The sequence below is a fragment of the Anser brachyrhynchus genome (genome assembly GCF_964034855.1).
Source record: "Anser brachyrhynchus genome assembly, chromosome: 1".
NCBI lineage: Eukaryota > Metazoa > Chordata > Aves > Anseriformes > Anatidae > Anser > Anser brachyrhynchus.
The window spans coordinates 193,437,579-193,462,866 of NC_137694.1; the positions used below are offsets into that span (position 1 = coordinate 193,437,579).

General features: G+C 42.5%; 1 protein-coding gene across 13 annotated transcripts in view; it reads right to left on the minus strand.

The window, feature by feature from the left end:
* Positions 1–10,054, minus strand: part of ZMYM2 (zinc finger MYM-type containing 2) — a 91,842-nt gene extending 81,788 nt beyond the window's left edge. For 8 of the 13 annotated variants that reach the window (XM_080590211.1, XM_080590216.1, XM_080590214.1 and 5 more), the window contains exons 1-2: positions 9,916–10,054; positions 8,855–8,913 (exon numbers count right to left, since the gene is read on the minus strand). The gene's annotated coding sequence lies outside the window, so the exon portion shown is untranslated. Of the gene's footprint in view, positions 1–8,419; positions 8,828–8,854; positions 8,914–9,031; positions 9,382–9,915 lie in introns of those variants that run through there. The other 5 variants (XM_080590219.1, XM_080590220.1, XM_080590218.1 and 2 more) reach the window with 3 other exon arrangements.
* Between the last annotated feature and the right edge of the window lie 15,234 nt (positions 10,055–25,288).

Here is a 25,288-nt window from a genome sequence, read left to right on the forward strand (position 1 = left end):
ATGGATGTCACCTTAGCGAATTCACTCCAGCTCAGAAGGGTGTCAAATTAGAAACAAGACCCATATCTGAAGTTAAGTCAGGTTTTTAGGGTTATATCCAACATAGTCTGGAGTATCTACAGAAATTTTCCAACCTGTCTGGACACCCTCTTCCAGTGCTGTTATCTTAGCTATTCACAATTTCCCGGTTGCAACCTGTGCCCATTACCTGCCATCAAACCAGTGGGTATCTGCCTTCATCTTTATACCTTCCCACTAACTAGCTGAAGACAGTTACATGTCCCTCTAGCCTTCTCTTCTTATGGCTAAATACATCCCATCCCTCTTGGCCCCCATTTGTTACATGCTCCAACTCGAAGCATCCTGGTGGCCCTCCATTGGACTCATCCCAATCTATCGCTACCTTTATTATACTATGGTCAACCCCAAACTGGACCGAACACTCTAGATGTGGCCTCAAGTATCAAACCATGTGGAACAATCTCTTATCTTCAAACTGCTGGCTATAGTCTTGCTTCATTCAGCCCAGTATGCTGTTTGCGTTCATCCCTGCAAGGGCACATTACTCATGTTCAACTTAGTGTCCATCACAACTCCCAGCTCCTTCTCTGCAAGCTGCTTCCTCTTCGTTTTTCTTTTTTTTTCCCCCTGTTTATAATTATTTTAAAACCAGCATACAATCTACACTTGTGTATGTATTGCCCATGATACAAATAACTGTACGGATAACTGATAAACATCGCATCTAATGGCATGCCCAGTTTCTCAGAGCCTGGGCCCACAAACATTTTTTACTAAAGCTTTTTAAATCCATTTTTATTTTTGTATGTGCTCAGGAGGAAAAAGTACCATTCAATATAGCTTGTAAAGGAAGAAGTTTACAGATAACCAGTTTTCCTCTTCTCTTTAGCAAAAACATCAACTAGTAGTCTTGAACAGATTTTTTTCACCTGAGAAATACCCAAGTTCAGCTCACAACCTACTATTTGTTGGCTGAGTATGGACAAGCTTCTTCAACAGAATTTACCTTCAGTGATTAGCATTCATCACACCTAGTAATTCAGAAAAAGGAAAAACTGAATTTGAGAACTTATATGAATACTATGCTAGATATAGCGAGGAAACCCACGCAGACTATGGACAAACAGCCAATGAAGCCACAGTATTACAAAGGAAAGAAGATCTTAACATTAAGCAATGTGAAAAAGCAGGGTTGAGGAAAAAAAAAATAGTTCAAGTTTGATGCAGAGGTAAAGTTGATAGGAACTGGGATCCAAGGCGAGAATGGATATGGTCAGCATTGCTAGTATGGTAAGTTTTCAGAGCTGTGCTCCCTGACTGGCTCTAAGTTACATTATGCAGTCAAGACTCCAGTATATTGAGTGGAAAAAAAAATTCAACTAGTTTTAAGAAGTTAAATGTAGCCTTATTTTTAACAACAACAAAATGCATACTATATTTGCCATGGTTGCTGTTCCACAACAAAGAAACATATCCAGAACAGGGCAAGAAACACATCCAGATTAGGACAGGACTGCCGTGATCTTGGCTTCCAACTCCTCTCTCCCACTTTCTCACCTTCTCACGCTTGTCCTAGGTAATCACAGGTCCCAACAGTCAGTCACTCATGAGGACTAAAGCGATAGAGAGCTGAAACACTAAAAACAAAATAAAACGCAACAACTACACAGCTCCCCTGAAGAAGAAACTTCATTGCGAGGTTTCATGGAGCTGAACTGATTCCCCAGAAGAGACAGAAAAGGCCACTGTTGGTAAAACAGAAGAGGACAACAGCACTAAATTAGGGTGGCTTAAACAGTCATGCAAAGAAGCATACATGCTTATTTGAATGAACCCTATTAAAAATACATTGTATAGCATTTGTTCTAAACCAGTATTTTGAGTCCAAACCTGTAACTTGAATGAAGACCTGTACAAAGTATATTCCAAGCCTCATTAAAAATAATTAAAAAAAAATCCATCAAGCTTTGCTAACGGAGAGCTTTTCAAGTCCTCTTTAAACTCTTGCCTAAGAAGGATAGAGTGGTGCCTCAATCAGTTATTCCAACTCTTCGTTATCGTAGATGCTGAAAGGCTACCCACTGTTCCCTGAGTTTGTGTTGCTTAGCCAATAACCAGCCCTCAGAAATGAAGATTTTAACGCAGAGGGCAGGAAAAGCACCCAATTATCTAATACACTCTTGGGTGCATAGTCTGTCTCAGACCAGGATTAAGTCACACCCTAACCCATCCTCTCCTAATTGAGAAAAAGACCAAATTTCTAAAATCTGTTAATACAAAGCGTATTTTCCACTCCTCCCTAAGTCATTCTTGTAGGTCTTCTCTGAACTCTCCAGTTCTTTTTAATTATTAAAAAATGCTGGCCTTCGTTCAGATCATAATTGCAGTCCTACACACAATATTAGGCAGACCATCTCAGTGTTTCTGTTCTTTGGATAGAAGTGTACACAATGCTAGCCAAACACAGTGACAATAATTTCAAAATATATCCAACACTTGCATCTGACAAATTAAAAAATAATAATAATAAAAAAAACTCTTAGTTGTGTTCTCCATTTTCTGTCACCTCCACATAGTTGTGTTTTTTTGGTATGTATTGCAGAGGACATCTTACAGGAACTTCTCGATAATATTTGGCTTCCTTAATGAGGAACCATCTACCAGAATAAAACTTTACCTTCCGAATTAATATTAAATAACCACCATGAACACAGATATATTGGCTAGTAACTCAGGAGATGTCTGGTAAATTTTTCCAGCTTAGTAGCAGTTCATAAACATATACAGGTTGACATACTAGTCATTAATTCTTGGTGAAATAAAATTGTGCCGTGATTTCAGGTGTAACAGAACACTAGGTCTTCCTTCCCTATCTACAAAAAAAAGGAAGAAAAAAAGCACTGATACCACACCCACATATTACAGCTCGTAACATAGGTTCCTAGGAGCCAAAGTGACAGACCACGTTATGCTAGCCACTGTACAAACACAGAATAGGAATGTCTGTTCAAAGAACAAACAACCTAAACATAAGGGACAACAGATGGAGAGAGACAAAAAAGAGAATACAAGGAAAGAGCACCACCATAAACAATGGTTTGAATTAGCTCTTGTCCCGAGGATGGAGTGTTTGGGTCCCAGGGTAATGGGAAAGGTGCTGGTTTGTTTTTTTTAGTAGGCTTTGTTTGTTGAAGTTTGCTTCCTCTGCATTACAAGATTGCACCTGCTTTAAATGATGCACACAGGGAACCTCCCTGAGCACGAGGAGCATCACAGGAGAATGGACGAAGGTGTTTAACTAGCCATGATGTCACTTTCTGGAGAGCCCTTAAAAATCTCTTTAACAAAATATATATCTATATTACTGGTAATACCTTTCACAGCTAACCCCCAACTTTAATTTAAAGGCTGGTAACCTGTTACTTTTACAACCATAAACTATAAAATGCAAAAACATCAGACAGTCAAAGCCAAGGAATACGGAATCACTCTTGAGGATTCTGAATCCACATCAACAGATCAGGATCATTTTTACTCAAACCGTAAGAAAAAGTGTTACTATAAAATACAGAGATCAAAAACGAGGTATGAGATGTATGTGTTAATGGATCACATAACTAAATACCAACCATTTACATGTTTATTATCGATTAAGATGGAGCATATTATCTGTAAGAAGAACAGTGTGCTCTGTGTCTAAAACAACAGCCAGATTACAGGCTTAAACCAGAGGTCCCATGACAACACAGCCCCCAAGTGACAGACAGCATGGAGAGCTTTCCTTCTGGGGAGGAAGGATTGCCTCTGAGATAGCAGCCTGAGCTAAAGGTCAAACGTCCACAAAGAGATGTCAGAGGCACACACCACGATACAGCTGGTAGAAAAAGCAGAAAGTCTGGAAGAGAGAGATTTGAAAACCCTCCATACAGAGATGACAGCTGACTTTACGAATGCGATGAGCACGATAACTTTCAGAGAAATTTGGTGTAGTACTAGGGGCAAACATCAAACTGGAGAGGTCTAACAGAGATAGATGCAAAGAAAAGGAACTCAGAAAGAAGAAAGATCTTCACTAAGTCTAAATTTTATTTTATTTTTTGGGGGTGGGCATACTTGCTTCATGAGTGCACTTTTGTCTGGAGCTCAGTATAGCTGTATCTCACAGAAAAGCCTAAAGGAGCACAAGACGACAAAACACAGAAGTCTGCAGTTTGCAAAACAGGTCCATGTTTCTAGTGACTGAGGCCCCATGGGGCTAAATCAGAAACCCTGTGTATATCGCTATTCTATGGGTTATACCCAATTTGCCTTTCTTCTTCCAATGCTATCTTTAACAACAAAAGAACTGAGGAAACTATATAGAAAGCTATAAGAGCTCTTCCATAACACCTCTGTCCTCTCTCCAGTGGAGGACCATGACCTACTTTATTGCCGCCCCCAAGAGTTAAATTGGTGAGCTATGGTGCAAATATCTGATCAGTTTTTCTCCAACCAATTAAAAATAGTGTGTGCAAACAAGTGAATACCAGTATTTTACACACCTTTCCAAAAAGGTGGAATTAAGATGACTTCCTGCTCAGCATTTGTCAGTAAGCATTAAAGCTAATGAGTAAGGACTATGCTTCAGTAACTTTGTACACTATAAGGTACACAAATTTAGGCATTATGGATTTCAGAAGCTACAGTAACACAAACAAAAGGATTCTGATAACTCTTGTAAGAGTTAAAGATAGAGTTTATGAACCTTAACACGGTTAACTACAGAATGCCTAATTCATTTATTTATTTTAGGTAAAGCATTAACATTTTAAGTGTTAAGTATTCCAGAGATCCAAAACTATCCTTCCTGCCCAACAACAACACATGCTTATGTAATTTCATCCCAGAAAAGCTTAAAATCCACAATCCTCTTGTGTTACTGATGCTCAGTGTGGTTGGGGAGAGTACCAGTAACGTCCAAGTGCATTTCAAGACACTACTGCATCTACTCTGTTCAAAGAGTTGAACACTTGCTTCTGAGCCCCCTGCCCCAGCGCTGATCCCAACACCCCCATCAGATTATTCTCCCGTGGCCAACAGTAGCAGTAGAGAAGGAAGTTATGGTGAAAGGTTGCTCCAAAAAGCTTGGAGGAAGATGGAGTGCTTATGCATTAGCAGACACACAGTAAGCATTAATGCCCTTCAGACAGAGTAATTGCAAAAACACGCTGGTGGCAACCATGTCACCAGAGACTCCCATTTGACCACAAAACTGAATAATCGCTGTTCATTTTGAATTCATTGTCTGTATTGTAACCACTGACTAAAACAACAACTGTTTTCTTACTCTAGTATGCTATCAGAACAAAACTTGAGTCACTGACATGCCCAATTCATGAAATATTTGAGGTGAACACATGAGACTTCCTGAATAGAATGTTATGATCTTACCCATCTATAAAGGGCAGGCATCAACCCCTATACAACTGCTGATGTTCCCACACATACAGATTTACAATCTTTTTTTTGTGTGCATATGAATCTTACTGAACTCCAGTGGCATAGAATTACACAGAACAATTATGGCTTTTGTCTTAAAATTGATGATTTGTGGAAACTTAGGAAAGACAGAAGTCTTAAACTGCCAAAGCAATGTAAGCACAAATACGTGGAGTTTCAAGCCAAGTAGTCCACATGTTAACTAAGGGGATACACCAGGGAACTGCATTTCAGAAGTCTCACACTTCTCTCTTCTATCCAAAACCTCTCTCACAAGTACCAAACACTGACAAACTCACTAATCCTGCTCCAAAATGAAGAATTTTAATACTAGCAACTAAATCGAGCAGATCGTTTCACCAGGGTCTGCAGTGGATACGACAAAGGCTAACTGTTTTAACCTAAAACAGGTTAGATGAGACACAAGGAAGAAATTCTTCACTATGAGGGTGGGTCCCGTCCAACCCAAACCATTCTGAGTCACATACCAAGTTAACACCTACTGCCAGACGTATCTTCCAGCAGCACGTAGGGTAAGCTGCAAGTATGGAAGAAAAGTTAAGTTTCTTCTGAACTCTGCTCTCAGAAACCCAGTTACTTTCCTGAAGCACTCACCTAGTAAGATTAAATCACAGAAATAAAGTTTAAAGAAGTTGCAAAAAAGCACTTCTAACTATTGCAATAAACCCAAACAGTTTCAGCAGACAACAAAATTCCTATAGCATACAGGGCTTTAACAACCTCACGAGGCAATCATTCATTATCTTCAACTTCTCAGAAGGGATAGCTTACTTCTCAAGTTCCCAAGCTTTCTATCTCAATCTCTTTCTACAGATAGGTAGAGTTCATTATTATTTGTGATGTACATGCCCCCTAGAGTAAAAAAGCAGTTCTCCATGAACACTGGATTTTCCATCAGTAATAATAATTCATATAAATTATTCGCAGAACTCCTGATTCTGCTTTTGTTGCTGAGTATATTGATTAGTTGTGAACTCCAATACACACAGATAGAACTTCGGTAATACCCTATTTACCCCTTGAAACCACAATGAAAGCTCCTGTAACAGTTCAAGGCTGTTCACAATGCTGCTGGACAAAAACACAAAGAAAGCCAGCAGAAGTCTCAGAGTTTGTATCAATTTTGGTCCCACATCCCTCTGCATACTTGAACAAGCTCCATAGAAGACAGTAAACTTGCTTTCATTTTTTCACTGGCGTTTGAACATTCTTGCCAATGCAAATCCCTCTTAGCATATTATTTCAGTGTAAGCATGAGTAGAATGGAATCATACTTAGGGTCAAAGAGTAACAATACACAGCAAATTTCGTAGATACTCTAATTAAGACAGTCTTTTATTTAAAAAAAAAAAACTATTTGGTCTAACTACCTAATTATGTCCCATCACCACCTTCATTTCACAAATTATGGCTGAGGAGCCTGGAGTGCCCACGCAGCAGCAGGCACTGAATAGACTCCCATCACACAACAGCCTGGCCTATCAGATGCCATAGGACACCCTGCTTTCCTCCAGCCACATAACAGAGAAAAGGCTGTACCACCACCACCACAGTTGGTGGAGAACAATATGCCATCTAGTAGGATGCTTTCGTGCAAGACGTTAGTGTAATTCACAAACCAGATGGCAACTACTCATTGAGGTTTGCTGAATCTTAGCTATACAGCTGTTCTTGGCAGTATTCTCATCTTTTCATAGGCAGCTACACAAAGCTGCAATATTTTTTTCATACCAGCTCCAGTACGCATCCTCTTCCACTCCCTTCCAACACAACAGTCTCCCTCCTTCCAAAGCATTACTTGCCTGGATCACTGTTAGAAGTTACTTTTTTAACATGAAGAAACATCAGAAAAAGCAGAACAGCTGTCAGACTGGAATGTATAATGAATCAGAAGTAAAATTAGATGGTAGCCTTCCTCCCAAGGCATAGTGAAAATAAAAGAACTACAATTAAAATTATACAGTAGTTAGTCAAGGTTTAGAACAGACTGCTTTATTAATAATAACAAACCATACAAACTCTTAGAGTCTTACACAAAGTTGTTAATTTTAGAAGCTCAGAATAAATTCAGATCTCATGTCTTCCTCTTTAGCAGTGGCATTTTTGCAGAGAACCACTTATTCCTTCTACATGTAAGCCACCAAAAAGTGCCAAAGTGACAACCTATGTAGATCTGGGCAATCTAGTACCTAGAATGGTAAGGGGAAAATAACAAAAAGACTTCAAGATACAAGCGGTGGAGAAGACTACAAGACCTGAATTCCTCCTGTGCCCAACTCAAGAACCTAGAGCACAAAATACACACTCCCTTTTTGTTTTGTTCTCTGTGCTGCACGTTATCAACCAGACCTCCCAAGGCTAGGCTACGCTTTTTGCAGTGGCCTCTAGCGGCGAGAGCCTGCAGACAACAGTCGCATCCAAACTCATGAGCTCCTAAAACGTGCATCTATACACGCCAGGTTACTTTCTCCTTCACTGTGCTACTTTGCAATTTCAGAATCACCGTTTTTCACAGTATACAGCAAAAAATGATATTAAAAGCATTTAAACTAGAGTCAAATTACCCTGATCTTACATACAAGATTTGGTAACGAGCCTCCCCTTAGGTGGCCTACCACCCAATAGAGAACACAGTCTGCTTTGAAAATCCCACAGAGATACAGCACAGAAACCGATCGTTATTAAGAAGCTGTGGGTTTTTCCCTAGTGACCTTCAGCTTTTTGGGGAAGGGGCAAAGCAGATGGCTCAGAAGCACTGCCAAGGCGCACAAAACACCAAAAGCACACAACGAAATCACCCGAGCAAATCCAGAGGCATAAAGACCCAACCTGAACATACAAAGACCAGACGCCGGAGCACGCTCTGCAAACTGCTGGCTTATTTTAAAACCTCCCGTACCTTTCCTTATCTTCGAGACACGCAGCACAGGGGCTTGGAGAAAGAGGAAGAAAATAAAGATGGCAAAAGGCGCCTCGTTATGGATTTCCATTCTCGCTTTGAGACTCTAGAGGGCACCCGAAATATGCCCTCCCCCTCCCTCCGGAGCCGGGTAAGGCGAGCGGCGGCAGCAGCCCGTCGTCTGCTTGCCGGAGTTGGTACTGCAGGAGCGATGTCTGCAGCAGCAGCAGCGCCCACCCCGAGGAGGAGCCGCCTCACAGCCATTACCGGGGCTTCGCCCCAGGGCAGCAGCTGCTGGACCCAGGAATTTCCCCACCCGAGCCCCTCCTTCTCCTCCGGGGGCAGGGGGTAAAAAGGAAGGAAGGAAGGAAGGAAGGGGGGTCAAGCCCTCGGTGAGCAGGCCGAAGCGGTGATAGATACATAAATAGCACTCACAATGGAGCTCCCTCTCCTCGTCGCTCTCTTGCCAAGGCTGCACCAAACCGGGCTGGAGCCTAAGGGAAAGACACGGGGTTAACACGGGGCACCGAGCAGCGCCCCCAGGCAGCATTTCCCGACCAGGGCAGCAGGTATCTCCCGCATCCCCTTCAACCCAAACCCTTCCAAACACACCGATTAACAGAGGTTACCCTCGGGGGGGGGGGACCCTTCCTGCACCCCCCCCCCGCGAGCCGGGCCCCACCCGGGGCTCAGCCGCGGCGGGGGCTCCCCGGGGCGAGTGCGGGGACGAAGCAGTAGCCCCCAGGAGCCGGTAACTTGGCCGAGCCGGCCCCGAAGCGGCACCCCGAGGTGTGTGTGGGGTGGTCGGGGGGGGTCACGCAGGCATACAGCCACCCCCCCCCCTCCCCCCGGCAGTTGCCCCCGGTGCGGGCTTTGCCCCCCTGCAGTCGGCCGGCAGCACCGCCGCCTCCTGTCCGCCATTAGAGGGACCCAGCCGAACAATACGGGAGGAGCCGCGCCGGGCACGGGGGAGGGAGGCACCCGGGGCTGGGGGGGGGGGGGGGGGGGGGAAATTTGGGGAGGGGGCCGCGGTGGTGGTGGTGAGGGAGGGAGGGAGGGGGGCACGGCAAGGCAGCGGGGCACAACAGCCGGCGGGCACCGGGGGGAGGGAGTTAAAATAGGAGGCGCTAACCCAGACCCGGCCCTTCCCCCAAATACCCCGACCCCCCCCCCCCCCCCAGCACTGCCCCCGGGCTCCCCCCGCCGCCCACCCCCGGGCCGTACCGGCGGGGCTGCCCTCGGCGGTGCTCCCCCCCCCCCCTCCTCCCACCGCCACCACCACCACCACCGCCGCCGCCACCACCCCGGGAGGCGGCGTCGCGGCGGCACCGACGACGCCACAGCGGGGCACTTGGCCCGGGGAAGCTGCGAGGCGCGGCGGCGGCGGAGCCCCCCCGGCCCTCACCCGGCTCCCCGGGGCTCAGCGGGCGCCCAGTGCCGACCCCCCCCCGAACCCGCCGCCCTCCCCCCCCCCCTCCCCGCGGGGACGCACGCACTCTGCGCTACTCCTCCGCCGTCTCAACTCTAACTCGGTCCAGTCCCGGGCTAAGCGCAGCTGCTAACGGAGGGGAGGAGGAACCGGGCCAACCGAGCTTGGGCAAAGCCCGCCCCCTCCACCCCGTTATTGGCTCGCCCCGAGGGCGGGCGCTGGCGCTAGGAGAGCGGAGTGGGCGGGAGGCCCGCCCGTCAGGGCTGCCCGCAGCCGGTTGACCCTACGGACTGCCAATCTTCCCGCTGGCCGTGCCTCGAGTTCTTCCCACTTTGATCCATCAGGTTTGAGGAGCCCGAGTCGGTGCCCACCGGCGCGCCGCCCGCCGCCGGGCTCGCCGCCCCCCTCGCCCTTCCCCGCCGCCGTCTGACAGCGGCAACTCGCACAAGTTGGCGGCCGGGCGGGCCGCGCTCCTCCGGGCCGCCCGCTGCGAGACCCGTCCCCGCCTTGCGCCCGGTCCCTGCGGGCGCGACAGCCCCCGGGCACGGGCTCAGCTTCCCCGTGAAAAGGAGAATTTTGGGGGGCTGGCGGGGCTCGCCTCCAGCCTCCCCCCAACCTAGAAGGCGCCGCCCCCCGGCGGGGCTGTGAGCCCGGGGCCACTTCCATGAGGGGCGGAGGGTGGATAATGGAAGCTGCTCCCATAGGGGAGAGCGAGGTTGCGCCCGTAGCCCCGGGGAAGGAGCCTGCCCCCGGGCACCCGCAGCCTTGCCCCGCCGAGCAGCGCCGCCCCGGCTGCGGGCACCCTCCTGCCCCCACCCCCCGTGGGGGAGGGAGCCATGTCAGCCGCCGCCATGGCTCCTGGAGGAGCTGCTGCTGGTGGTGGTGGTGGTGGTAGCAGTGGTGGCGTCCTCCATTTTGTCGGAAGCCGCTGCGGGGAGCTTGGGACCAATTCAAACCAACGGGAGGCGCAGCAGGGCGTCCATTTGAGGCGCCCCTGCACGGCTCCCGGAGGGAAGAGGAGCCCGGGGCCCCCCTGGCAGCGCCGCGGGGTGGGGAGGAGAGCTCCGGGGCTAGCGACGGCAGCCGGGCGCCGGGAGCCAAGCTGTCCGCCCGCCCTCTGCCAAAATGGAGGATGCGCACTTCCCTTGCGCGGCGCCGTGCCCCCTCTCCGGCCATGGCACCTACACCCGCTTGGTCGAGGACCTGGCGAGCCGGCCCCGCTCTGCCCCATCTCTTCGTCCTTCCCTGCCCAGAAGAGGGAGGAAGAAGGAGCGAGCACCCGCCCTTGTCCTCTCCAGCCCGGATCAATTCGCGTCAAGCACGCGGCGCGGTGTCCCCCGGAGAGAGCCTCCTGCGGGGCTGAGGAGACGGGTTCAAGCTGCCGGCGCCATTTCCATGGCGGAGCCGGGGCCTCCCGCGGGACCGGCCCGGGCAACCGGTGGAGGAGCGAGCCCTCCGACGGCGCTCCAGTCGCCGAAGGGCGGGCTTCTCCCTCGCTACCCTTGGTGTGCTCGGTTAATAATTTTCATGTGTGGGAGAGACGAGAAATGGCCTATCTTCTATTGTCACAACAATACATCTAATTCCTTCCCAACCGTCCCACCCAGAGACACATACTTAAGTCAACAGCTCAAGCCAAACGCTTGCCCAATGCTGTTACTGTAAGTTGTTGACAGGAATTTATGAATTTTCACACCATCCTACCTCTCTGATGAAATTCGGAGGGCTGCTTGGTGTTGGAGCGACAGAGTTACCTGAGGGCTGGTGGCAGCTTGCACCGCCATTGCTCTTTCCTGGATGAAGGAGGTGAGTTGATGGTGGGACATGCCAAGGAGAGTTATTGCCAAGCATTTTGAAGGTCTCTTCAAATAATTCATAAGCATTGTTCCACATTACAACACTGTCCAACTAACTATGTTCATGGTAGCCAGACAACCATTGAAATCTCAACACTAAATCTCATACGGTGCTTAGGGACATGGTTTAGTGGGTGACATTGGTAGTAGGGTGATGGTTAGACCAGATGATCTTGAAGGTCTTTTCCAACCCTTATGATTCTATGAATCTGTATGTTCAATCAGGTCAGCTAGTTCCTAAGCATTTCCTTTATTAGCCTTGAAAACCTTCTAGGTTTGTAAAAGTCAAAAACGTTAAGTCATCTTCCGCATTATACGTTTTCCTACCTTTCCAGCTGCATGCCTCAGGAAGACATCTTTGTTCTGCTATAATGAAGTTCAGAAAGAAATTCAAGAAGACTTAAGTCCCAGGTTTTGAGAGCTTTGATGCACAAAGATAGGTGGTAGAAAACAAGGGTTTTTCTCATTTAGAACACATTAAGTGAAACTCACTCAGTTATTCAAAAAAGTAACCAAAGAACACCTTCCTTTTATTACTGTCCTTGCAATAAACATTACCTACCAAAGTTATCTAGGACTTTTATATAGGAATGTAGACCTTTTCCATTAATGCTTAAACTTATACAGGTCCAACAGAAATTGTAATGGTTTTGCTTGCAACTTTGGAACTGGACTGAAATGTGTTTATATATAAAAGTCTATAACTCTAGAGAGCCATAGTCTGCATGTATACATATAACCCCATTTTTGAATTTGTATATTCAAAAGTAGACAAAAATAATGAGATACAGCACATATTTTTGTATTATTTTTACATGTGACATCAGGAGAAAGGAGAAATACGTTCAGACACCTAGTAAGCTCTTCCTCATCTTTAAAAACATGTATAATTCAGATTATTCTTAACAACAATGTAGATCAAGTAATTCTTTTTTATGCTGAGAAAGCTAGCATTAGCTCAAACACTAAGCAGTAAAAATCTCTTCATAAACTCCACAGATCCAAAATGGTTGTACTTATAGGCTCCACACCACTGCTTTCATGGACAGGCCTGATGTCAGCAACTTCACTAAAAAATGTTTAACGTATTGACTGGTAGTAGACAAATTCAATAAAGCTGAACCAACAATATGCTCAATGACTTACAAGAGTGACATCCTTCTATCTGTCACGGAGTAAAATTGTCCTAAAAAGCAGTCAACAGTATTTGATCTGAGAAGGAGTAATGTGATATATTTTGAAGAGTTTATGTCTGAGCAGGAACCTTAGGAACACTACCACGCCAGCCTTCAAGTGATGCATAGTAAATTGCAAGATCAGAATGTACATAATTTGAAGCTACCTCCTGCCATCAGCAGTGTTTATCTATGATTATAAATAGTGGGATTTGTTCCAGAAGTAGAAGTAAACATATTCCGTTTCCTGAAGGACTTCTTCTTCAGCCTGAACACTGTTTAGGTTTGCATCAATATAATTGTCCCAGTGTCTAGAACAGAGTTCTGAGAACGGATGAGAACGGAAGAGGAAGTACTTGAACAAGATGTCTTTCACCACTTCATATATGTAACACTTCAAAAGCAATGGTTCATGGAACCCTTCAAAACACAGACTATTACAGCTGATTTGAAGATCGGCTTGGAAAAAACTTGTGGTTGAACAGCAAATAAATCTTGGGTTTGTAAAAATGTCTGTGTGTTTCCACCACATGTGAAGCGAAAGTGGAGACTAATCTTTTGTAAAACGTGACCCCAAATTTTCTCTTATATCATTTGCTTCCATACTGTACTGTCCCACAAACCACATTTTCACTGCTTTTTACAGTTTTATTTACCCTCTGTCTTGTTTCTTTCTCTGTTTTCTTCCCCTACCATTTCTGGCAATATTTATTTTTCTTTGGTCCTTAGTCTCACTTACTTGCCTCTATATAGCCTTAATTCCCCTTGGCATTTTCCTTCACCATCAGAAAGAAAGATGTGGAAAAACTGTAGCTGTTGATGGAACATGTCCTGTTTTCATGGTCATGGTATAATCTACTAGTTGGTTCATCAGCACAACTTCAAGAAATAGTATTGGAAGGAAAAAGATTAAAAAACAAGAACAAAACCAGACAACAAAAAAAAAGAATTTTTAAAACACCTGTGATCAGCAACATCTTGATCATTCTGTTTTTATTCTATAATATTCCCCCTAATTGTCTTCCAATTTTTGAGTTTCATTAGGTATTTTAGCTATTCTTTATAGACTAAAACTCTTAAAAGAAAGAGACCATATGTGTGTATATGTTTGGACAGTACATAACAGACCCCACACCATATAAAATTGAAAAAAAAATTGCTTTCTACAAAGTATTGCCTATGGTTTTCATTATGGTTTTTGAGGTATGTATACTTCTCATAATATTTATAAACAAATCAATATGTATCTGTAAATAGATTGCATTCAGATGTTTAATTTACAGCTTTTCTGACCAAAAGTGATCTTTCAAAAGGTCAAATAGTGAGAGAATATACACTATCCTATAAGATTACTCTTCATTGCATGATACAATATGTCTTGAAATGACCCTTATGCTACATCCCATATTTCAGTTTTGAAGAAGTAAAGGACAACAAACTGGGCAACCTCCACACAGAATTCATTCCAATTGACCATGAATGTATTACCCAATAAAGTGTTATTCTGAAATTGTTTTTTTTTTAGTTTTTTTACAATAATCAACATTATTTTTACTTGCAAAATATTTTTATTCTTTTTTTAAACATCTGAAGGGTTTAGTTGGATAAATGTCTTGTCTTTATGGATAAGAAATGACAGTGTAAAACAGAATACAGGACCTTAAGACTGGAAGAGACCTCCTAGGTCACTGAATCCAGTTCTTTGCTATTACAGGAAACTGTGTCATATAATCCCTTCCAGAAATTTTTCAAGCTCCATCTTAATGGTAGTTTGATATGTTTACCCCCTACTCCTGTTGCAAATCTGTTCCAGAATTTCATTGTTCTGGTGGTTAGAAACCTTCTTCTAATTTCCAGACAAATTTTATTCAAGAACCCATTTGTTTTTGTGCCAGCATTTGTCCTCTGGCTTAAATAGCTCTTCTCCCTCCCCAGCGTTTACCCCCTGATATATTTATAGACAGTAATCATATTCCTGCTCAGCCTTCCTTTTGCAAGACTAAACAAAGATCTTTTCGTCTCTTCTTGCTCAACAGATCTTCATTCCCCTAATCATTCCACTAGCCTGAGTAGAACCCACCTCCCCCAGTCTGAACTCATCCATCTTAAATATGGGTTCAAATTCCAATTATGTTGCATTTTAAATTGAACTAGTACACTGTACAATACATTAATATTTCCATATCTCCAGAAAATATCTCAGACTTGGGTGCACACTTGCTTTTTTGCACAAATGTGTTAGGTAACCACCATCTATTCTAGCAATACCCGTGTTATTTTCTACCCCACTCGTTTATTAGAAAAGTTCTCAGTTAACAGCAACATTTTTATTATTCTCCAGGTGCATGACCTTGCATTTTGTACTATGGCAGTTTGTTTTGTTTCCCTTAGTTCAGTCATCAGGGTCATTCATTGTTTTTCCATATGACATCCCACTGCAGCTCATCCCACTGCAGTTGGTGCTGCTGCCTGACTCTGTGAAACCAGCCAATGCAATAAGCTTATTTTCTCTTAACTGACAAACAGTAAGATCAATCCCGAGAATAAATCCTGAAGAAATCTACTAGCAGACACTGTCCTGTCTGACACTCCCCTGTTTGGTACTTCCGGCTGCCGTTTCCTTTATTCTGCTCTGGCAAATAATGTCTTATCTCTGTGCTTCTTGATGCTATCTTAGAACATCCTGGTTTGGAAGGGACCCACAAGGAAAGCAAAGCAGTCCTCCTTTCCATGAAAGCTCTCTACATATTCTCAATTATCCTTTAATGTGTTGTGTTTGTACCTTCCTCTTGAAGTAACAGCAAACCATTTCCATTTCAAACTCCTGATCTCCTCAGTCCAGTTGACTTGATTATCTGGGTCCCTTAGTTTACCAAGAGTTGCCTTATGAAATCAGGGGGCTTAGATACAGACCTGCTTTTGTTTACTTTCCATTCATTTTCTACAACTAGCTTTTTTGTACTGTCCTCAAACTGTAAGTCCAGCCCTAAAATAGCATCCTTACGTGTTGGTTTAGTGACCTTTTGCTGAGAAAAGCTGCTAGTCTGACATTCAGCTGTATTTGGGGTCCTGCCACCATTAATAATATTTATTCTCCAGCCTACTAAACCAATCAGGGGATAAAAATGTGAATAGCTTTTTGCCACCTTAGTGAGTTGAAGTGACTTAGGTGTCAGTCAGGTACCAAAGCCCCCACAGACAGCACAGTAGACCGTGCAGCCTAAAGAAGGGTGGAATTACTCCGTTTCAGCAAGAGGGAGTTGTTACATGAGCCTAGCCTCTCATCTTACCACAACCTAACTTTGGAGCGGTGTCTATATATGTATACGTATCTAGAAAGAAAAATCTATTTTCTTTCTAAATCCAATTTCTCTCTAGGTTTTCAGTAGTGGATCTCAAATCCTATTTGATCACAAATATTAATCAAGTACTGGATTTGGTAATTCAAACCTTTTTAAGTCTCCTCCTAAACTAGATCTTTCTACCTACATCTCCTGTGGTGTCTGTAAGAACAATATTGGAAGAGGAGGCTTCAGTACACAAGAACCTTCAACTCTGTTTCTTCCCATTAAATATAGTAGATACTTTTCCTTTATTTTCCTGGTATTTGTGAAACCGAGGAGCTTGAATGAGATCAGTCTCCATGAGGTTAGCTTGTGGTTTTACCACAGGCACGTTGCTGTGTGAGAAAGCCGCTGCCTAAAGTAGCTCTCTTGTTCCCTCCTCTACGGCTGGCTGTATGTTTCTGTCACCTTTCTGTGCTGACACGTGTATTCATGTGGCTAAAAACTGGCCAATTTTCAGTTGGATGAACATGTTGATCTCGCTGCATGTGCAACCAGACAAGTGATACTGCCAGATAAGGGGGTGCAGTGGGAAGCACAGGGGAACAACGCATATCCCATCTGTGAAACCACACTGCTAGCCTGCATAAATCAAAGTGATGCTATATATGTGAAAAGGAAGGAGTATGTTTTGACTGGTGATCTGGCTGCTGTTTTATCTCAGTAGGATCTACAATGTAGTTCTTCATTAGTTATTAACATTGTTTAGAACCAGCTGAGTGGAAAAAATGCACCATATAAAATTGTGAAGTTAATTCTATTTCGTAAGGCTAAAATTTGTCAGCTTTTGAAATATAAAAAATTATTGTAGGAAATTCAATTTTAAAATAAAATTATTAAAAATTAAAAAAAATACAAATCATTGTGATGATGGTTTTGACAATATTTTGACATATTTCATAGAAAAAGACTGGAGAAAAAAAAAAGGTAATTTTTTGCAAACCTTTTCATTTTCACAGCAAAACCATTGTTCTTCAGTTTCACTCAAAGTGTCTCAGCCCATTCTAGCAGTGAACAACGATGCTTTTTTTGGCAACTTGTCCTTTCCTTTTGGATGAGGACTGTGCCATGGTCATCAGTACCTTCAGATTAAATTAATGCATTGCTGTTTTGTAGGCTAAAAGGTCATTTGGAAAAATCAGTTCAGGCAGGATACAGCCAGGAAATTTATCACAGGATCTTTCCACCAGGACTTCATTGAACTCAAAGGTGGATGGGAGTGTATGCTAAACAGCACCGTTGCTCACTTGCCACGAGACTCAAATCATGTGCCACACAGAGCCTTGTAAGTGGGATGGACCCGAGCCTATTTTCCACAAAGACAATACTGTGTGATGAGACTCTTGCAAGACTCCTTACGGACCTTACCATTTCTTCCTTTAGAATGACTATAAAATAAGACTTTCACTTGTGGCCAGAAAATTAAAATTCTTGCTCTTTAAACATCCGTCATCATATTGCAGCCTTTTTTTCCACATTTATAAAATTTTTCTTCCTTCGGTGTTTTTGTTTTGTTTTGTTTTGTTGTTTTGTTTTGCGTTAACTGACGCTTGATCCTCATGTTCAGTCCCCTCACTGATGACATTCCCTCCCTCCTGTGTCCCAAATTCTGAATCTGTTGAGTCTGTTCTTTACTTTTGTCGTCCTCCAAAGGTCCATCATTCCCTTTTATTTTTCAAGTATCTTTTAGGGTATCCCTTCAATGCATTGTTCTTACTCTACTCACCTTTCACAAACCTTTTTTCATGTTGTTCTAAACCATTTGTGCTCTTTATTATAAATAAATAAATACATAGTATATATGAAGAAATAAGTGAAGAAATAGTAAGTTTGCAAAGTCAAATACTTACAGGTTAGGAAATGCAACATTCCCTACTTGCCCATGCAACTTGGTTTAGTTCAGTTGTATAAAGCCAGCTGTAGAAATCACAGCCAATTCCCAAAATGGCTCTTGAGAACTGCCTCCTATACCCTCCACTCGCTGGAGCTGCTGCCTCCTATCCTTGAGTCACACTGCTTATGCTCAGCTCAACCAGCAGCTCCTCCTCACCCTCTGCCAGCCCATGCTGAGTCAGACTCAAAAATCCCACCCTGTGCTCCCACCTTCAGACCTGCTTTCCACCCCTTGAGTTAATTATTAATTGGCAGTGAACATTTGAGCATATGCATTGCATCATACTTCCTAATTACGCTAATACTCTTTTTTTCATATCACATCTGTCTCATTCAGTATATAAAGTGAATGGCATTGATGAATGCTGTTCAACATTTTGTTTTATTCTCATGTTTGGGTATTCAATTCGTGCTTTATTTAGGCAGCTCCATGCTCTAAATAATTTTCTTTTGACACCTGTCACTGGCAGATGAGAGCTTCACAAACATTAGTTCATTTATCCCCACAGAGAACTAAGGTACAATTAGATTAGCGTCAAAAATATGTGTTAATTTCGTGTGCCTGTTTTGGGTGCCTGCTTTTGTCAAGGATATAGCATTTATTTTTATACTTTATTTGGCAATCACATCTGACATCAATTTCACTTTCAGTTGAGAAGTCTCCAGAGCATAAGCCTGGGTAACTAGAAGCTGAAAAATACACATCTCTCATCACCGATCCCAAATGTGAATTAAATGAGCTTCAGCCTCATGCGGGATTCATTGAAATGGGATAAGGTTAGAGTCCAGTTATTCAGAAGATATTCATTCTGCTGTCCAAAGCACACAGACAACTTTTTCTTCTTGAACTCTTCTGCCTCAGTCACTGCACTGCCTGGCTTTTGTACTAGATGAGCAAAGGGTCATACAAACAACAGACGACTTCATACTTTGAACACTAGGTATCCTCTGTACTGAAGGAGGGAATGGCATGTGGTAAAAATAGTATGTGATCTCACAAATAAAAGACTGTATCACAGTACATATATTCCAGGAGTTTGAATTGAGTTTTTGCAAGGAGCTTGAGATCCAGTGTTTTCTACTTTTTGAATGTTCTCGTTTCTTGTAATCTTAATACTCTCCAAATTAGTTTTAGGAGGCAATCTAGAAAAAAACAACCATCAGAAATTCTGTCTTGATGAAGCAAATTGACATCCTTGGGGCTCATCCAAAAAGTTCAAAACTCACGAGTTTATAGAGCAAAGTCTGGTGACATGATCTAATAGCAAATAAAAGCAGCAGAAAACTATCATCTGTGAATTCTGTGCAAACCAATCATTAGGGAGAGATAAACTAATATTTTATGTTGTCTCTTTGCCAGCTAACTCATGAATCCTGGATCCTAATCTGCATTCAAAAGGATGATGCCTTCCCTTTTCTTCTCTGTCACTGCCTGTCATGCAGCCTGTATCTCGTCTCCTGTTTTCTCACATCCTAACTTCCAGTGTAAGGACATACATCTTGGCACATCTGAGGCTTACATCCCAGTCCTGTATCTCTTTGAAACCTTCTTCCAGCTCCCATCCTTTCCTTGTCTCAATAATCATTTAATCCCTTCAAGTTTATCTTCTCTTATTTCCATACTCCTGCACAGCTTCCCTGCTCTCAGTTCTTGGCATTATAGCAAGCTGTTGAGGAACAATTGCAAAGTTTGCACTTCAGCCTGGAACGTTAATCATGGAATCTAAGGATTTAATCACAAGCTAACTTGGGCAAATAGAGTTTTTAGGCTTGCAGGAATATAGAAACATAAAAGCAGTCAAATCAAAGGTCTGTTAGCCCAGGATCCCATCTCTGACAGTGGCCAGTAGCAGATATCTAGAGAATAGCAGAAGACAGCTACAGGGTGATACCTCTCCAAATATTCTGTAAGCCTCCAGCTTGTATCTTTTGCAAATACAGGTTAGTAGATACAAGTTAGGAAGGAGGTAGGTGGGAAATAACAGGTGTTGCATATATTACCATGGATCACGGTCGTTAAATAAATAAGTTTCAAGGTTTGTTTGGAACAAACAGGAGACATTAATGGATTTATTTGTGCTCCTAGGCTTTTGGATACTGTAATTAATTACCCATGTGTCATAGGATTTCAACATACCTAACATTTAGTGTATTGTCAAAACAACCCTAACCTGTCCAAAGTCACTGTTCTGCTAGATTAAGGATGACCCACTGAGGTAGGTGGCTTTTTTTTTTCCTCTCAGATAGAAGAGAGATGCCAGTTAGTTGTGAGACCAGGGAGCAGTAGACCTTTGATATAACATGTGAAAGAAGATTGCAACAAGATAAACTACAGGAAAAAGCTTAATCTGAACTTTAAATATACTTTATCATAAATACCTTTACAACAAAGCCGAAGGCCATACATTTTACCTCTCTACACTTTGTAGACCTTTAATTTAACAGGAAAGTATCAAGAGACATTTTACAGATCAAAGAAATGGAGTACTTGATTCTATTTCTATTTGTGTTGGTAAAGCAAAGCTAAAAGTATGGATCAGAAGTAAAACTATGAAAACATCTGTGAGGAAAAATCCTGGACTGGAAATTTTGCTCTACAAAGTCACTTTCCAACACACAAAATTCAAAAAGGCTAGAAATAATCAGTGCAAAATGCCCCTTATGAAGACATTATCAGCAGATGACTAGGGAGGCAGACAGGGAATTAATGTAAGGAACAATTTGTGAATGGTAAAGGAATGAGAGTTGTCCTGCACTGTATCTGTTGGGTCACTGATAGTAGCAGCAAAACTCACACTGATGGCATAATTTAGGGGAACTCTAGCACAATGTGATCCAGTAGTATATTTTGAATCAGTAATACAGCTTTGTGGGTCCCTTCCAACTGAATTATTCTATTTATAAAATGTAATCGGGAGTCTTCCTTGTTTTCTGACTATAAGGTAGTTGATATATACAGTTAATCTGTAAGGACATGTCACATATAGAATGATATGATCATTTAGTAAGGGGGTCTGAGGAAGAAATATACATTTTATTACTTCTACATGCAAGCTTATTAGGCTGGAAGAAATTTGACAATCCTAAGCAGCCAGGTGGCTCTGTCCTGGCCAGAGCTAACTGGGTCACAGTGAAATATGATCTTTCAGCACTGTCTTGTAGGCAAGAGGACCGCTATAATACTTAAATATATAAAGAAAATAATACTTAAATATTTAAAGAAAATAATACTAAGAGGTTGTAGTGAAGTTATATTACGACTGTACTGGACAAAGTACTGTTCATACTGTAGTACATTGTCCAAAATATGCTGCAAAATTAGAGCAAATAACTGAGAAAATTATGGAGAACAAATAAAAGAGTGAAAAACTGGACTTACTCTGTGGTTTTCATCTCAGAAAATTGCACTATCCTGTAGATAGTACAATATTTCTGCATGTACTTTTCTCTCACCATTGACTGCTTGCCCTTCTTGAAAACTGGATTACATTTGCTGCTTTCCAGTCCACTGGGACCCCTCCAGATTACCAAGACTGTTAACAGATAACTGAGAGAGGTCTCACAATAACATTGGCCACCTTGTTCAGTACCCTGGGATGGACACCATCAGGCCCCATAGATTTATGTGCATTTGGTTGCACCCAACTTTTGGATGTCTGAAATAGCAAAGCCAATCTGCAGTGCGAGACTGAGACATTGCACTGAGAAGCTCAGCTGGCTTTAGCTTCAAACAAATCCTAACTTTAAGATTTGTCCCAGGAAAAACTTTTATTTGGTAGTACTAGAGCTCCTTGTTTATTGCCTAGATGTTGCAGTCAGACATATTTGAACAAAATAAAGCCTTGGGTTGCACTGGAACTACTTATCAATGTTTGTTACAGATTCTTCATCACCACAAATGTTAAATCATGTTTATATTTTTTTTCCTAAAAGCTATAATATAACTCACATAGGAATTCATTCTGAAAAAGTCTTTTGGTCTGTGCTGATCAGGCAGCCAAGGGTCTTTTCTAGAATCAATCAGGAAAGAGGACACAATGGTCCTTTCTGGCTTTCTGATCAAGGAAGCTATCATGAATTATCCTTTTGTCATTAGCAGGGCCCAGGTGGTTTAACTAGATTCAAGAATTAGGAAGAAAAATGGAAAAAAATCCTGTGACAAAATGTCCCATAACACTTAAACTACATGTGGTCTAATCGGTTTGTCAAAGGAAGGCTGATGAGTTTTATGTTGCTATTCATTTAGATGTGATTATACATAAGTAGATGGCACATCAAAGAACTGCAGAGGAAAGAATTTAGAATGTAGAACTGCTAAAGAAGAGTTACCATCACTATTTTTTTTTCTCCTATGAAAGATAAAATTGTTTTTATATTAATCAGAATGTATTCTCTTTTATTTCTTTGGAAATAAGTGGGATTGCATCAAGAAGTAACTTACTCTAGTATCAGTTTTCTTCTGGAGGAAACAAATCAAGACCCAAACTTGGGATAACTGCTGAAACTAAATAGTGGCATTGTGTTTTCCACTCAACAGTTGTTTTTTGGTTTTTTTTTTGACTTGTTTTTAGGAATTACTCATTTTAGTGAGAGATCTTGTTTCAAGGATGATTAATTCCAAAATAAGCACAGCAGGAAAAATATGTGTGTTTATTTACAAAGAATGTTTAATAATAATTAGCAAGATTTTTGTTTGCTTGTTTGTTGTGTTTTGTGGTTTTGTTTGTTTGTTTGTTTTTTCCCATAAGTGGGTTGCATTCACTTCATTCAGGAGAGATTGGCAGGGCAGGTGAGGAAGAGGAGGAGCGCTGTATGCAGATAAGGATTAAGGAAAAAGTGAATAAAGTGGATGTTGTTGTGGGAGTCTACTATAGGCTGGGTGATCACCCAGCCAGGATGATGACACTTATGTATTATTCTATAAGGAATTAAGGGAAATCTCTAGGTCAATTGCCCTTTTTCATAAGACAACTTCATAGGCAACTTTAGCTTCCCAGATGTTAGCTGGGACTATCATACAGGTCCAGGAGATTCCTGAAGCACTTTGGAGGTAACTTTTTGATATAGGTACTAAAAGGGACAACTAGGAAAGCTGCCCTCCTTGATCTGTTGGTCTCCTGGGTGAAGAGATGATTGATGACTGCCTTGGCCGTACCAATCATGAAGTGGTTGAGTTTAAAATCTTTGGTGATATGAGAAAAATTGTCAGCAGAGCTACTACTCTGGATTTTGGGAGAGCAGACTAAACTGCTCAAGGAACTAGTTATTAAAACTCCTTGGGAATCTGCTTTCAAGGCTGCCGAGATCCATACATGCTGGTCACTTTTTAAGGGCACAGGAGCAGGCAATTCCAATGTGTCAGCAGTCAATCAAGCAGGGCAAAAGATTGGCTTGACTGAACAGGGATCTCCTACTGAAACTTAAGCAGAAAAATAAAGTGTATAGACTTTGGAAGGAAGGCCAGGCTGCACAGGAGGTCTACAGAAATGCTGTTCACTCTTGAAGGGAGAAAATTAATATGGCCAAAGCTCAGTTAGCGTTGAAGATGCCCAGTACCGTGGTGGATTAAAAAAAAAAAAAAAGGCTTTCTAAAATACATTAATAGCAAAAGAACAAACAAAAAACATTGGACTGTTACTTGTTGAGTTTGGTCACCTCACAAATAAGGATAAAGCAGAAACATTTAATGCCTTCTTCACTTCTGTCTTTAACATCAGTGAGGGGCCTGGGGACCCCTGGAACCCTGGGCTGGAGGACCATAACTTGTGAAGTGATAAGCTCCCAGTTGACTTTGAACTTGTATGGGGTTTGCTGCTGCAACCAAATGCACATAAATCTATGGGGCCTGATGGCATCCATCCCAGGGTACTGAACAAGGTGGCCAGTGTCATTGTGAGATCTCTCTCAGTCATCTGTTAACAGTTTTGTGAATGTGGAGAGGTCCCAGTGGACTGGACAGTAGCAAATGTAATTCCAGTTTTCAAGAAGGGCAAGAAAGAAGACGCTGTTAATTATAGGCCTGTCAATCTCAGTTCAGTGCAAGGGAATCAGGGACAAGACCTGCAGAGGGGCAGGCGCTGAGCTCTGCTCTCTGGGCACAGCAACAGGACCCGAGGGAACGGCATGGAGCTGGGACAGGGGAGGGTCAGGCTGGGGGTTAGGGAAAGGTTCTGCACCCAGAGGGTGGTCGGGCACGGGGACAGGCTCCCCAGGGCAGTGGTTACAGCCCCAAGCCTGCTGGAGTTCAAGAAGCATTTGGACAGTGCTCTCAGACATCTGGTCAGATTTTTGGGTGGTCCTGTGTGGAGCCAGGAGTTGGACTTGGTGGTCCTTGTAGGTCCCTTCCAACTGGGGATATTCTATGATCCTGTTTTTCCTCCAGCAACAACAACAACAAAAAAAAGGAGCCTAATTTTCTTCATGTTTACCCAGATGCAAATTCAGATAGGTATTTTAAATTAATAATTATGTCGGTGTCAAATTCTGTATTTGCTAGAGAAAAATAATCTGATTCAGACATTTGGTGTGGATTAATGGGTGCATTCAAGATTTGTTGCAGTTCTATATCAAATCTGCCACTGCTGGGAATATCATTATCACAATAAATATATAAATCCAATACGATCCAATGCTTTCAGAATTAAAATGAAACTATTTTACTAGAAGAAGGAGTAGTGAGGTAAACAGAAATTTGGCCTGTACAAATTAACTTAAAAACAAAACCTTCATTTCTATATTGTAAAATGTGCATTTTTGTAGTAAGAACTTCTCCATATACAGAGTAAAAGTCTGAAATATTATAATTTTCTTTCTTTCACTGGATCAGTGGAGGGTTCAGAAGCTTCACAGAATACCAAATACCTACTTCTCCCAATTCCTGCTGTTCTATAAACTAAAGCAGGTGTTTTTTGGGCATCGATCAGCTTTAAATTTCAGACTAAATATGAATCATGTGTAAATAAAAATAAAAATATTAATTAAAAAAAAAAAAAAGATGTAGAGATATTGCAGCATTTTCCTGGTTTAATTTTCTCATTTTCTTGTTGTCACTTGCAACTTGATGTATTGAATATTCCCAGGTATATACCAGCTGAGGTAGTGGTCATTGTGTACATTCGGCATTGGCCCATGAAACTATGATTACACTCACATCGTAGGAAATGAAGGAATTA